The sequence below is a fragment of the Hyperoodon ampullatus genome (assembly GCF_949752795.1).
Source record: "Hyperoodon ampullatus genome assembly, chromosome: 8".
Lineage (NCBI taxonomy): Eukaryota > Metazoa > Chordata > Mammalia > Artiodactyla > Ziphiidae > Hyperoodon > Hyperoodon ampullatus.
The window spans coordinates 103,664,113-103,679,639 of record NC_136921.1 but is presented as its reverse complement, the minus strand read 5'-3'; the positions used below and the strand labels follow the sequence as shown (position 1 = coordinate 103,679,639).

At 37.7% G+C, this 15,527-nt stretch overlaps 1 pseudogene across 1 annotated transcript; it reads right to left on the bottom strand.

Moving 5' to 3' along the window:
• Positions 1 to 7,464: 7,464 nt before the first annotated feature.
• Positions 7,465 to 10,722, bottom strand: LOC307057544 (AP-4 complex subunit epsilon-1-like; annotated as a pseudogene). The gene has a single exon. The product of its transcript is annotated as an AP-4 complex subunit epsilon-1-like (transcript).
• Between the last annotated feature and the right edge of the window lie 4,805 nt (positions 10,723 to 15,527).

Sequence of the window (15,527 nt, the reverse complement as noted above, 5' to 3'; positions counted from 1 at the left end):
AGGGAATTTCCCAACCCATACATGCACAGAGAAGGTCCTCAGCAGTCAAAAGAGGGAGTGAGAGCATGACAACCTTCCAGAAACCTTTGCATTAGAATCCATCTTGGGTAAAGGATGCATGTGCACACGGGGAGGGCCCTGAGTCAGACAAAATATGGGCATAAGCAAAATGATTGGCCAAGAGGGAACCCAGGAATCTGTCCCCATATAAGTGATTTAAGTCACCCTTATTGTGCACGACTTATTTCAAGTCTGCCCGTGTGTTATTCCACACGTACTTTGCTTCTAATAAATGCTTTATCTGCTTCACATCTGTCTGTTTGTTGAATTATTTCTTCATAGAAGACAAGGGCTGAGGTCTGCTACAAGCCAACTCACCCCTTGCCTCCCCGAGATCACTTTGAAGACAATAAAGGACATTTTGTGAAGATACTAAAGATCATTTATAAAGTGATTTCCATTGAGAAGTCATTAGAGTGAACACAAGCTTCGGAGATAGGCAGCCCTTTGTTCAAATCTTCCACTGACATTTACAAGTTAGGTAGTCTTTTCAGACAGTTTAGTCTTTCTGTATCTAATTTTCTGTATCCATTAAGTTACAATAATGATATTTAACCTCACTGATATGCTAGAAAGATTAAATGTGTTTATGTGCATATATAGTTGCTATATAATTCCTAAGATGTGCAATGCTTCACCAACATTGCTTCTTCACATTGTTGAGTAAAATAACATCAAATTTTTGATGCTATGTTATGGTTAGATAGAGATAAGACAGAAGGAGTGCCAATGACTTTGGGAAAGTCATTTAACCTCATAGAAACTTCAGGTTTCTCATCTGTTAATGACAATAATAGCTTTAGAAATTCATGGTTATCAGAGAAATGAAATCAGAGTGTGTCATTCACCGAGAGACTGAAACACAGAAGCATGTAAGGAAGACCTGATGTGAGCTTGCTAACTGTAGTCAAAGACATCACTGGTGACATTGAGAAACTCACTTTAAAACACATCAAGTCTTTCTGAGAATACATGCATGATCTAATGGAAAAGGTCCTGGTTAGGAAGCTAGATTTCCTTCAGAGTCATTTTGACTCTGTTCCTTAATCGTATTTGTTGTGATCTTCTGCATGCAAAGGCTATAGTCATTCCACTAGCCACATATGTTTATGATACTGGAGAGTCGTATCTTGTCTCATCACAGAAAGAATTCACAGACGAGACAGGGAGGCCAAGAAAGAAAAGTGAGGATTTATTCAAGTGATAGTATGCTCGCAAGGGGATAGTGGGCAGACTCAAGTGAGGAGCTGCCCTGAGTTTTCTTGGCAAGCAAGTCATGTGGGGTGTAGAAGTGAAGAGGTAGAGTATTCATTGGGGTGGGAGTGGTTTGGGGGTCGTATTCCCTGATTTTCTTCCCAGCTCCACCTTCCCGAGGGGAGGAGGAATTTTTGTCCTTATTTACCCTTGATGGGAAGTGTCATGGCCTCGGTGCATAATGGGAAATTCTGATCTGCAAGGGCCATTTTTTGTAATGCAATCACATTATACAACAGGTTACACTTGGACACTGGAGATTCCCCCCTTTTCCCACCTTTCTTTGTCTGCCTCCAGGACCCTGATCACCCCAAAACGTGTGGTTTCCTGTCAGTCTGGAGGTTCCTGCTTTTCTTTGTCTGCCCAAGGACCTCTGTTGTTTACAAGACGTGTGGTTTCCTGCCATTCGGCCTGTATCCCCTTTCTCTCCTCATATCTAGATATCTGCCTGCTTTAACATTTATGTGGCATGGCTTAATATAAGTTCAAAACTAGACAGTTGTCTCTGGGAAACTTAAGCTGAGCTTATCTCACTAGTGCTACTTCTTTAGTTACATTCTGAGTCAGCTTCTACCATCACATGAAGAAATTAAATTAAGGAAGCTCTCTTACTGGATAAGGAAATGTCCATTTTATTAACTTATTACAATAGCCAATAAAGCAATAGATGCATTGAGCAGTGGCTGCCTTTTAATCCTCCACCTGAAAAATGGGGAACTGGTTTAGATATTTCTCTTAATGTAAGCATCTGCATAAACTTCCACACTATTTCTTTCAAGGTAGACAGAGATTGCAACTAAGAGTCTTGACCACAATTAGTATTGCCAAATATTATCATAAAAGTAATTTCTAGAGTAAGAGTGTTGAGGGTTTATAAAAATAGTCACATACAGTCTTGGTGTTTTATAAATATAAAAATAAACAGACCAGATTTTACAATTTTGGAGATACTTGAAAAACTTAAAAAAAAAAACACTGTAGTAGTTACAACCAAGCATTATAACTAAAATCTCCAGTCCACCATGGACAGACAGTGCATTTCTGAGCACATTTTTTGTTGTTTTTTCATTTAATCTTGCTCATATCTAACTATCTCTAGCTACAAAACAGAAGCGAGAAGCACAGTAGCGTGAGCACAGGTTTTGAAGTCGGATGTCTTCTGAAATCTTGATCTGTTACCTAGTAACTGGGTAACTTTGGGTAAGTTATCTACACTTCAAAGCTTCAGTTTCTCTATCTATAGAATCAGAATAATAGTGATTATTGAAGAAGGTTTCTGTGTGGATCAAACAAGATGATGCATTTAATATTTTGAGCTCAGTGCTAGAATATAACAGCCCAACTACTATAAGTGTGATTAACATTTTTACTATGAAGCTAGTCATTGTGAAGAAGGAATTGATAGTGGAAGCAAAAGAAGAAGGAAGAGAAGTATAAAATTTATCTATCCAATCTACAGGTCACTCAACCTCTTGGAACAAATATTAGTATAAGTACAAAAGTATATTATTACAAGGCCTACTATAGCTTTCTGTGTAAGAGGCCTTATTGACACTGTGACAGACACACACAAATGGATCATTCCACTTAATCTGTGAAAAGTAACCTGTAAAAAAGCATTTGGGAGGAAGCTATGTTTTACATTTCTTCTGTGTTGCTCTATTACAGAGCTGGCATTCTGATATTAGTGTGTTTTATTTGTAAGTAGTCAACATTTTCTTCATGTTAAAGATGATCTTATTTTGTTTTCAATGCTTTGATTCTTGTTAGTATTATAAACATCAGATATAACTAGGCAAATGAATTGTGTAGAATAAAGCCCTATTACAATTGCTCAAGAAAAGACTATCTTCTCAGAATTCTGACTGCCTCACCAATCACAGATGGGGATGCCTTGGGGTGCCATGGCCTGTCTGTTTTGCTGATGTGAATAAACCCATGAGCAGGTTTTAAGAGAAGAAGAAAAGATAATTCCTCAATTAAAAATGTATGGGGACCTTGAGCTTGGCAGATACAATTACTCAATTTGGAAAAGAGCCAAGATATCAAGGTTAACCATCATGTCTGAAAACACTATATATGTCTTGGGACATTTTTAATGATCACTTTCTTTCAGTATTTCAACATCCACTTACAATCCCAAAGCCTCCAAAGTGGGAAGCGCTACATAGAGTCATTCCAACCCAGTTTGACGGGGTCTGAAGCAAATCTTGCAGGTGGTTGAAATGCTTCAAGGACAAAGATGCTATGTTCTCAAGGACCATGGTCTCTCCAAGAAAATGAAAACTCCAATCTCAGATATGAGGCACCTTCTGGAAACCTCCTCTCAAGTATTCAGAGAATGCTCTTGGCTATTTTCATTATTACAAGTGTGTCCAGGTAAGATGATGTGTGATGTCTCATTTGTAACTCCCCTAGGCTAGGCTTGGTAAGGGAGGATATCAAGGAAGAGCCTGTCTATCAGGCTCTGCTGTGCACCCAGGTGGATCCAGAGTGACCTAGCTTCTTTACCCTGTCACCTTGTCATATAGGTTATGATGTTCAGACTCAAAAAGGCCACCTTGAGGAAGAATAGAGGGTATTCATCATTAGTCATATGAGGAATGTTCCATAGAACAAAATCAAAGTTCCTTACAGACATCAGAGGCTGAACTGAAAGTTATAATTAATCAGGAAAGGGAAAAGTAGGTACATTTCATCTGACAAACTGTACCTTGGGAGGATTATACTTGGCAAGTCATGACATTATAATCTGTGCAAGGCACTGAGATGCTGCTGTTTGATTTCAGGTGACCTTATGTGATTGAAGAAGGAAAATAATGAACCTCATGAACTGCTAGCCAGAAAGAATAAGAAAAGGAAATACTGTTTGTGTTGATTATATCTATTGATTCTCCTGGGGAGATTCATACTATTTTCACCCAGTTTTGCATGATGAGGTGTGGTGGCTGGCTTGTGCCAGGATCCCAGAGGACTGAATATTCACAGATGAGCTTCTACTGAGACAAAGGAAGACATGACATTTGGGAAATAAGGACTCCAGGGGCACTGCGCTGATCTCCAGGGAGAGTCAGAAAGACAGCAAATCCAGAGGGTCCAAAGCAGAAACTACCCCAGGACAGAGAGCCAAGAATCTGCTCTCTGGAGATATGACAGTGGACATGCTGGGCTCCAGTAGGAGTGACAAAGACTGGTCCTGAGAGGACATGACTCTGAGGGTCACATGGCTGCAGAGGACTTCTGGTCAGGGATGGCAGGAATGCGCATTGCGGGCATGTTACTGAACTCAGGTTCTGCTGCTCACCCCTCAAAAGCCAATCATTCAAGAAGAAAGTGTCAGTAGAAAGGAAAGGTGCTTTAATCGAAAAGCTGGCAATCGGGGGAGATGGTGGACTTGTGCCCAGAGACGAACTCCCAAGACTCTATTCAGCTATGACGGTTTTTAAAGGGAAGAAAGGATCAGTGACTCATCGAGGCAGGAGTTTGGGTTCTGCATCCTTCTCCATTGCATCCAGACTGGCTGACTCTCTCTTCAGATGTTATCTTGCCCACGTGATCTGTCTACAGGATACCTTGGGGGGGGGGGGTGTTGGGGGTAGAGAGCTAGTCATTTTTTAACTGCTTAATTCTTCATTCTTACTTCTTTTTATCTAGGAAAATAATCAACAGGTTAGACAAGGCATGGTGTGCATTCAGGAGAGCATGTCAGGAGTTAGTTTCAATTGCTTAGTGATCTCATTTCTGTAATTAGGTCCTTTTAAGGTTAGAGGGAAACAGAAATGGGCAAACAGGAAACGGGCAAAAGAGCTGCTTTCAGGCACTTCAACTTGGCTTAATATTAGAACCTATGGATAAAATAAGGTAACTGCCTACTCAGCCCTGTGTGGTAGGTAAATAGATAAAAATTCTTTGCTAACATTTATTTTTCATATACAGCATTATTTTTAAGTTTTCCAATTCCAGAAAGATTTTAAACTTCAGTTAACATCAAAGAATATGAGCATCTTTTTAGCAGCAAACGAAAAATATACTACAGGTTTTTCAGACAATTGCACAGAAAGTAGGAGATTAATTTAATCACTCCAATCCCCCAAATTATTTCAAAGTTCTCATTTTCATTTTCTTTCTGTAAATATGTACTGTTACATACTTTTAAAATCATCATAATCAGTATCATCTGAAAGAAAATTGCAAGCATCAAGTGAACCAGACATCCAATTTTTATATTCAATATTTGCTTAAATTACAGATGGTCACATATTTGGTTAGAAAAAAAAATTAGTATCTGCCTCTGAGGCATCACTAAATCTATTTTCTTCCCTGGTTTCTCTTATGGCTTCATACTAAGATTCATTCTCTGTCTAGCTCATTCTACTGGATAGATTGGTTTGACAATAGAGATGTTTACATAAATAAAAATTAACCAGAAGAGGAAATATTTTGGATCTTCTTCCTCAGTTCCATGTTATGAAAATAAAGAACAAGTTATATTTCAATCTGAATTAGATATCAGTTTTTTTTAACACCTTTATTGGAGTATAATTGTTTTACATTGTTGTGTTAGTTTCTGCTTTATAACAAAGTGAATCAGCTATATGTGTACATATATCCCCATATCCTCCCCCTCTTGTGTCTCCCTCCCACCCTCCATATCCCACCCTTCTAGGTGGATGCAAAAAGACCGATCATATCTCCCTGTGCTATGCAGCTGCTTCCCACTAGCTATATATTTTACATTTGGTAGTGTATATATGTCCGTGCCACTCCCTCACAGCATCCCAGCTTACCCTTCCCCCTCCCCTTGTCCTCAAGTCCATTCTCTATGTCTGCGACTTTATTACTGTCCTGCCCCCATGTTCTTTAGAACCATTTTTGTTTTTTTCGGTTTCCATATACATGTGTTAGAATACTGTATTTGTTTTTCTCTCTCTGTCTTACTTCACTCTGTATGACAGACTCTAGGTCCATCCACCTCACTACAAATAACACAATTTCATTTCTTTTTATGGCTGAGTAATGTTCCATTGTATATGTGCCACATATTCTTTATCCATTCATCTATCGATGGACACTTAGGTTGCCTCCATGTCCTGGCTATTGTAAATAAAGCTGCAATGAACACTGTGGACCATAACTCCTTTTGAATTATGGCTTTCTTGGGGTATATGCCTAGTATTGGGATTGCTGGGTCATAGGGTAATTCTATTTTTATTTTTTTAAGGAACCTCCATACAGTTCTCCATAGTGGCTGTATCAATTTACATTCCCACCAAGGGGGTTCCCTTTTCTCCACACCCTCTCCAACATCTATTGTTTGTAGATTTTTTGATGATGGTAATTCTGACTGGTGTGAGGTGATACCTCATTGTAGTTTTGATCTGCATTTCTCTAGTGATGATTAGTGATGTTGAGCATCCTTTCATTTGTTTGTTGGCAATCTGTATATCTTCTTTGGGGAAATGTCTTGGTCTTCTGCCCATTTTTAGATTGTGATTTTTTTTGACTCAAACACAGATTTATTTGTACACCCATGTTCAGAGCAGCGTTATTCACAATAGCCAAAAGGTGGAAACAAACACAGTGTCTGTCAAAATATTAATGGATAAACCAATGTGGTACATTCGTAAAATGGAACAATATTTAGCCTTAAAAAGGAAGGAAATTTTGACACATAACATAGATGAACCTTGAAGACATTAAGACAAGTGAAATAAGCCAGTCACAAAAGGACAAATATTGTATGATTCTACTTAGATGAGGTAACTAGAGTAGTCAAATTCATAGAGACAGAAAATAGAATGGTGGTTGCAAAGGGCTGGAGAGGTAGGGGCAATGGGGAGTTAGTGTTTAATGGGTACAGTTTTACTTAGGAAAGAGGAAAAAGTTCTGGAGATGATGGTGGCAATGGCTGCATAACATGAATGTATTTAATGCCACTAATCTGTACATTTAAAAATGGTTAAAATGGTAAATTTCATTATGTATATTTTACCACACAAAAAATTATTTAATAAAGTCTGAACAACACACTTATCTGAAAGATACTCATAACATGAAATACAGCTCTAAGAAATCTGACACTTACAAGAGTTAATTTGTTTTCTGATTGTAAGAAAGCCCCTATAAACACAAGATTGCCTTTTTAGAACACTACAAACCTATAATGTCAACAACATGAAGTCTTAGTTCCTGTTGCAGGGCCTTTAAGGTAGAAGGCAGAGCAGCTTGTGATTCTGCATCTTCACATTTTGTTTCACATCATTTGCGAAGGATAACCAGAGTTTACCAAAGTCTTCAGTCGAGATTTTTAATGGCCCAATGAAATCTAATAGTGATAAGTTTACTGAAAATTCGAGCTGAACAGAATGAGTATCCATCACTTGATAATTTATAAAACCAGAAAGATTCCCTTCTGTAAAAGGTTTTTCCATCTGCACACTGTATTGAAAGTTTTTGGTGCTTTCTGCTTCTATTACAGGCAAGCAGTATCCAGGTTGCTCAGTGATCTTGAAATTTTCTGTAGGAGCAATTTCTAGGTTAGCACTTTTCAGTTCTGAAACACTCTTATTAAAAACTGACCAGACCATCAACAAACACTCATCTTTCCAAATTTTGTAAGAAGACACTGATATGGTTTCATTATTACAGACCTCCATAAGATCTGAATGCATGTGTTCAGTAGTTTCTTCCAGCAAAGAAGCAGCTAAAGAGATTTCATTGGCAACTGAAGCTGCAGTGGACTGAGGAGTGTGAAAAACTTCCATGTTGTTACCAGCAAACAAAGAGGGTGTAGACAGCCTGCAATTTGAGATTTTCTCAACCAAGGGCAGTTCTGTGAGTGACTCAGAATCTAAAAGTTCTGAATTAAGAGAATATTTCTTTACTTCTTTGTCTCCTCTATCCTACAAATGATCCAAATAATAGTCTTCTTCATAAGTCACATTTGATGAAGAACTAAAGGAAGAACGGGTCATATTTTGAGCAGTGGTTGTTTGCCCACTTTTGGTTTCCTTGACTTTTGATTTCCTTCTGAACTTGTGAGAAAGGGTATCTACTTTTCCTAGCAAATTGATTGTACTTTCTGATCCTAGTCCAACAAATAGTGATGATGCCAGCAGCTGCTTTTCTTTCTTTTCTTTAGACTGGGTAAGGGCTTGAGATTGATTGGTTTTTGTTATACTTTGATCTACATTTTCCATTATTATATTCACTTGAGGGACTGGCAGAGCTTCTGTTTCATCACCGGTTTTGCTTTCCTTCTTGGGAAGATAGCCCTCTTTCCCCCACAATTTCTTTACACCTTCCAGCTTCAAGCTATTTGTCTCTTTTAGCCCGGTCTCTTTACTATTCCCAGATATATCTGAACCAAGAGAAATGCCAGCAGGAGACTGTCGTCCAGCGAAATCAGATGAAGAAAAGGAGAGTCCTTATGGTTCAAAACTGAGAACTTTTTCCTGAGAAAGCTTTTCCTCCTGCCGTTGGTGGTGAGGTTTGTAAGTGCTGCCCCCTGACTTAGTTCTTCAGCCACAAAACCATCCAGAAAAGATAAGGAAGCAACTACCACCATGTCTTCACAACTCTTATCAACTGGAATCAAGCCTTTCATAAATTTCACATTCTCATGCAAATGTTTTAATTCAAATGCATGCTGTCTCAAACAAATATCCGAAGATGTGGTAAATTCCTGGCTTAATCTCTCAACTATATTAGAAGAGTGTACTTGAGGTGTCAACTTGGTAACAGCAGCAATTATCCAGGCTTTTGTTTCTGAAGAAATGGAGTCACTCCTAAGTAACTTGTAGAGCTTGGTTATAACTTCCTCTGGCGTTTCCTTATCTAAGAGGTAGGAATACTCCCCTAAAACCCAACTCATAACTTGAAGAAATCTCTGTGGGTAGAACACATTTTCCACATCTAGTAAAGTGAAATAAGACTGAACTGCATAGAGTCTTAATTGTTGATTTTCTGTTTCATCATCAAAACTTTCTGCTAGCAGTCTCAGAAAGTTATTGGGAATATCAGGATGCATAACATCTCCTCCCACTGAAAATACAGCATTCATTGTCTGAATAAACCACGCATTATCAGGAGAATATTTCTCAGCCAGCTCAGCTATTTTGCCAACTAAATTGACAATAATATATTCTTCTTTGCTCTGATGTAAATATTCAAGCATTTTCTGGACAATCACTGTTATATTCTGTGCATTAGTAATTCTGTAAAGAAGTTCCAGAGTCTCTCTTTAATAATAGGATCAGGATGGTCTAAGCATTCAATTATTTTCATCTGGTATTGAAGAGCCAGAGTGGGATCCTGTTGGATAACATAGGTAAGAGCCTTCAATCCTAAATAATTGAGATTTATTTTAGGTGACAAAACAAATTTTCCAATGCACTTGGCAGCCTTCTCAAGTAATTCCAATTTAGGATAAATAGAATAGACTGTACGTACACATTCAAACAGAATAGCATATGTGACATTGTGATTTAACTCAGCTCTTTGTAAGGATTCATCGAGAGCATCATACATTAATTCACTTGTCCTTTGATCATCTTTCCCTAGAAGTCCTAGTATTCTCAACAGCTGAATTTGTAACCATGGTGCTGGTACACTGCGGTAATTAAAATCTACGGGGAGTTTTCCTCCAACCACTTGCTTCAAAATTGTTACAAAACTCCCAGTCAAGTCTTTATATGCAGATGAATTCTCCTTAATCATCCTAAGGTATATGTGCAAGGAAGCAGCCATGACCCCAACATCTCTGTCACAAAGTGCTTTCCGAAACTTAATATGGATATGCTGTACTTGATTAGGAGCGATGAGATAGAATTTAAATGCTAGGACAGCTTTTCTTCATATAAGCTCCTTAGAATGTTAAAGTTTATCTTCTATTAATGGAAGAACAGCTGGAATCATTTCTCGAGGGAAAATCTGACTGACGATAGTAAGTGCCATACATACTTCTACTAGGTTAGTGTTCTGCAAGTCCTTTACAACTGTATTCACAAGGAGAATCAACAGTTCATGACTTTCATGTAGAAATAAAGAAACAGCCAAATAACCTACTCTATTTTCTAAAAGGTTTCCTTGTTGTGCCAACTTGATTGCATGTATGTAACCAAAGGAAGCATCATATCCAACCATTTCACAATATATAAGGCTCACCATATATTCCTTCATTATTTTCAGAGTTGTAGTAGGAGCAGAAACAGTTCCTTTCAGATTATTCAGTTCCTGCTGGATTAATTTCTCTTCCTCATGCTTGGAGGTGAGTGCGGTGATGCCACGGACCAGGCCGCCCAGTCGGGAGGAGAAGGACGCCTTGGTGGCCACGGGCCTGTTAGCTGACTGGTTCTTCAAGAAGAGTCCCGGCAGCGCCGTTAGCATCTTCTCCACAATGTTGCTCATCGCCGCCACTGCCACCTGCGCTCCGGTTGCCGCCCGGCCTCATGCCTAGGCCCGGCTCCGTCGCCTCCCCTGACTGTTTTTTGATATTAAGCTGCATGAGCTTCTTGGAAAGTTTGGAGATTAATCCTTTGTCAGTTGCTTCATTTGTAAATATTTTCTCCCATTCTTTTTTTTTTTTTTTTTGAAAGTTTGAAAGTGAAAATTTAATAGTCAAGAATTCTGGTATTTCAATAAAACCTGAGAAAAATATACATTTTAAATGTTTATACAGTGCTCATAGCTACCTTTAACTCCCATGTTATCTCTATTTGTTTTATAAGTGGCAAAATTTTATACAGACAATAACTCTGTAGTAATAAAAATCTGGTTTGAAACACTGCTCCTCCCTTTACTTAGTTCTGCTCAGTTAGAAGGACTATTTACTGGTCTTAGAGTTTGTTTCCTTATATATAAAACAAGGTTGTAATACTCATTTTAAAGACCTGTTTTGAGGATCAAATGAAATAACATATTTAAAACACCTGGCACACAATACATGCTAAATAAGTGTTAGTTACTCTATTCTGCCTTCACCACAGAATAACATTTTTTCTTAAATCACTTCCAAAGTGGAATAAATAGGTAATGGATGACTCTGCATGTCTCTGGGTATTTCATTAGTCCTTGACATTGTCATATCCTCTTATCAGTATGTTGACTTGCCCAGAGTTAGGCTTCAAACAGTGATTGAGTTCATTGGAATCCATCCTCTAATCTTCTTTCCTTGATCACAGCTTAATGACATATTCTAGGTATCAGCCCACTCAATTTGCCCTGAAACTGCTTGTTTTACAATAATCAAACAGCTTCACTCACTGCTCTTTAACCAAAGATACGTTGAGTATTTTTTTAATTTAATTTTACATTTTTTTATACCACAGGTTCTTAATATTCATCAATTTTATACACATCAGTGTACACATGTCAATCCCAATCGCCCAATACATCAAACCACCGCCACCCCCCCCTGCAGGTTTCCCTGCTTGGTGGCCATACGTTTGTTCTCTACAGCTGTGTCTCAATTTCTGTCCAGCAAAGTGGTTCATCTGTACAATTTTTCTAGGTTCCACATATATGCGTTAATATACGATATTTGTTTTTCTCTTTCTGACTTACTTCACTCTGGATGACAGTCTCTAGATCCATAAACGTCTCAACAAATGACCCAATATCGTTCCTTTTTATGGCTGAGTAATATTCCACTGTATATATGTACCATATCTTCTTTATCTATTCATCGGTAGATGGACACTAAGGTTGCTTCCATGACCTGGCTATTGTAAATAGTGCTGCAATGAACATTGGGGTGTATGTGTCTTTTTGAATTATGGTTTTCTGTGGGTATATGCCCAGTAGTGGGTTTGCCGGATCATATGGTAATTCTATTTTTAGTTTTTTGAGGAACCTTCATACTGTTCTCCATAGTGTCTGTATCAATTTACATTCCCACCAACAGTGCAAGAGGGTTGCCTTTTCTCCACACCGTCTCCAGCATTTGTTGTTTGTAGATTTTCTGATGATGCCCATTCTGACTGGTGTGACGTGATACCTCATTGTAGTTTTGATTTGCATTTCTCTAATAATTAGTGATGTTGAGCAGCTTTTCAATTGTTTCTTGGTCATTTGTATATCTTCTTTGGAGAAATGTCTATTTAGGAGTTCTGCCCATTTTTGGATTGGGTTGTTTGTTTTTTTTGTTTGTTTTTTGTTTTTTTTTAATTTTTTAAATTTATTTATGGCTGTGTTTGGTCTTCGTTTCTGTGCGAGGGCTTTCTCTAGTTGTGGCAAGCGGGGTCCACTCTTCATCGTGGTGTGCGGGCCTCTCACCATCATGGCCTCTCCCGTTGCGGAGCACAGGCTCCAGACGCGCAGGCTCAGTAATTGTGGCTCACGGGCCTAGTTGCTCCACGGCATGTGGGATCTTTCCAGACCAGGGCTCGAACCCGTGTCCCCTGCATTGGCAGTCAGACTCTCAACCACTGTGCCACCAGGGAAGCCCCTTGTTTGTTTTTTTAATATTGAGGTGCATGAGCTGTTTATATATTTTGGAGATTAATCCTTTGTCCTGTGATTCATTTGCAAATATTTTCTCCCTTTCTCAGGGATGTCTTCTCATCTTGTTTATGGTTTCCTTTGTTGTGCAAAAGCTTTGAAGGTTCATTAGGTCCCATTTGTTTATTTTTGTTTTTATTTCCATACTCTAGAAGGTGGATCAAAAAAGATTTTGATGTAATTTATGCCAAAGAGTGTTTTTCCCATGTTTTCCTCCAAGAATTTTATAGTGTCCAGTCATACATTTAGGTCTTTAAACTACTTTGAGTTTATCTTTGTGTACAGTGTTAGGGAGTGTTCAAATTTCATTCTTTTAAATGTAGCTGTCCTGTTTTCCCAGCACCACTTATTGAAGAGGCTGTCTTTTCTCCATTGTATATCCTTGTCTCATTTGTCATAGATTAGTTCACCATAGATGCATGAGCTTATCTCTGGGCTTTCTATCTTGTTCCATTTTTTTCTGCTTTTGTGCCAGTACCATGTTGTCTTGATTACTGTAGCTTTGTAGTATAGTCTGAAGTCAGGGATTCTGATTCCTCTAGCTCCGTTTTTTTTCCCTCAAGACTGCTTTGGCTATTTGGGTTATTTTGTGTCTCCATACAGATTTTAAGGTTTTTTGTTCTAGCTCTGTAAAAATTGCCATTGGTAATTTGATAGGAATTGCATTGAATCTGTAGATTGCTTTGTGTAGTATAGTCATTTTCACAACATTGATTCTTCCAATCCAAGAATATGGTATATCTCTCCAACTCTTGGTATCATCTTTAATTTCCTTCATCAGTGTCTTATAGTTTTCTGGATACAGGTCTTTTGTCTCCCTAAGTAGGTTTATTCCTAGGTATTTTATTCTTTTTGTTGCAATGGTAAATGGGAGAGTTTCCTTAATTTCTCTTTCAGATTTTTCATCATTAATGTATAGGAATGCAAGAAATTTCTGTGCAATAATTTTGTATACTGCAACTTTACCAAATTCATTGATTAGCTCTAGTAGTTTTCTGGTGGCATCTTTAGGATTCTCTATGTATAATATCATGCCATCTGCAAACAGTGACAGTTTTACTTCTTCTTTTCCAATCTGTATTATTTTATTTCTTTTTCTTCTCTGATTGCCATGGCTAGGACGTCTAAACTATGTTGAATAATAATGGTTAGAGTGCACATCCTTGTCTTGTTCCTGATCTTAGAGAAAATGCTTTCAGTTTTTCACCATTGAGAATGATGTTTGCTGTGGGTTTGTCATGTATGGCCTTTATTATGTTGAGGTAGTTTCCCTCTATGCCCATTTTCTGGAGAGTTTTATCATAAATGGTGTTGAATTTTTTCAGAAGATTTTTCTGCATCTATTGAGATGATGATATGGTTTTTATTCTTCAATTTGTTAATATGCTGCATCACATAGATTGATTTGCATATATTGAAGGATCCTTGCATCTTTGGAATAAATCCCAAATGCTCATGGTGTATGATCCTTTAAAGGTGTTGTTGGATGCTGTTTGCTAGTATTTTGTTGAGGATTTTTGCATCTATATTCATGAGTGATATTGGTCTGTAATTTTTCTTTTTTGTAGAATCCTTGTCTGGTTTTGGTATCAGGGTGATTGTGGCCTCATAGAATGAGTTTGAGAGTTTTCCTTCATCTGCAATTTTTTGGAAGAGTTTGAGAAGGATGGATGTTAGCTCTTCTCTAAATATTTGAGAGAATTCACCTGTGAAGCCAACTGGTCCTGGATTTTTTTTGTTGGAAGATTTTTAATCACAGTTTCAATTTCATTACTTGTGATTGGTCTGTTTATATTTTCTATTTCTTCGTGGTTCAGTCTTGGAAGGTTACACATTTCTGAGAATTTGTCCATTTCTTCCAGGTTGTCCATTCCTTTAGCATAGAGTTGCTTGTAGTAGTCTCTTAGAATACTTTGCATTTCTGCAGTATCTGATGTAACTTCTCCTTTTTCATTTCTAATTTATTGATTTGAGTCCTCGCCCTCTTTTTCTTGATGATTCTGGCTAATGGTTTATCAATTTTGTTTATCTTCTAAAAAAAACAGCTTTTAGTTTTATTGATCTTTGTTATTGTTTTCTTTGTTTCTATTTCATTTATTACTGCTCTGATCTTTATGATTTCTTTCCTTCTGCTAACTTTGGGTTTTGTTTGTTCTTCTTTCTCTAGTTCTTTTAGGTGTAATGTTAGATTGTTTATTTGAGATTTTTCATGTTTCTTGAGGTAGACTTGTATAGCTCTAACCTTCCCTCTTAGAACTGTTTTTGCTGCATCCCATAGGTTTTGGATCATCCTGTTTTCATTGTCATTTTTCATTAGGTATTTTTTGATTTCCTCTTTGATTTCTTCAGTGAGCTCTTGGTTATTTAGTAATGTATTGTTTAGCCTCCATGTGTTTGTGGTTTTTTCCTTTTTCCCCCCCTTTAATTGATTTCTAATCTCATAGCATTGTGGTCAGAAAAGATGGTTGATGTGATTTCAATTTTCTGAAATTTACTGAGGCTTGATTTGTGACCCAAGATGTGATCTATCCTGGAGAATGTTCCGTGCGTACTTGAGAAGAAAGTGTAATCTACAGTTATTGGATGGAATGTCCTATAAATATCAATTAAATCTATCTGGTCTATTGTGTCACTTAAAGCTTGTGTTTCCTTTTTAATTTCTGTTTGGATGATCTGTCCATTATTGTAAGTGAGGTGTTAAAGTCCAGCAGTAT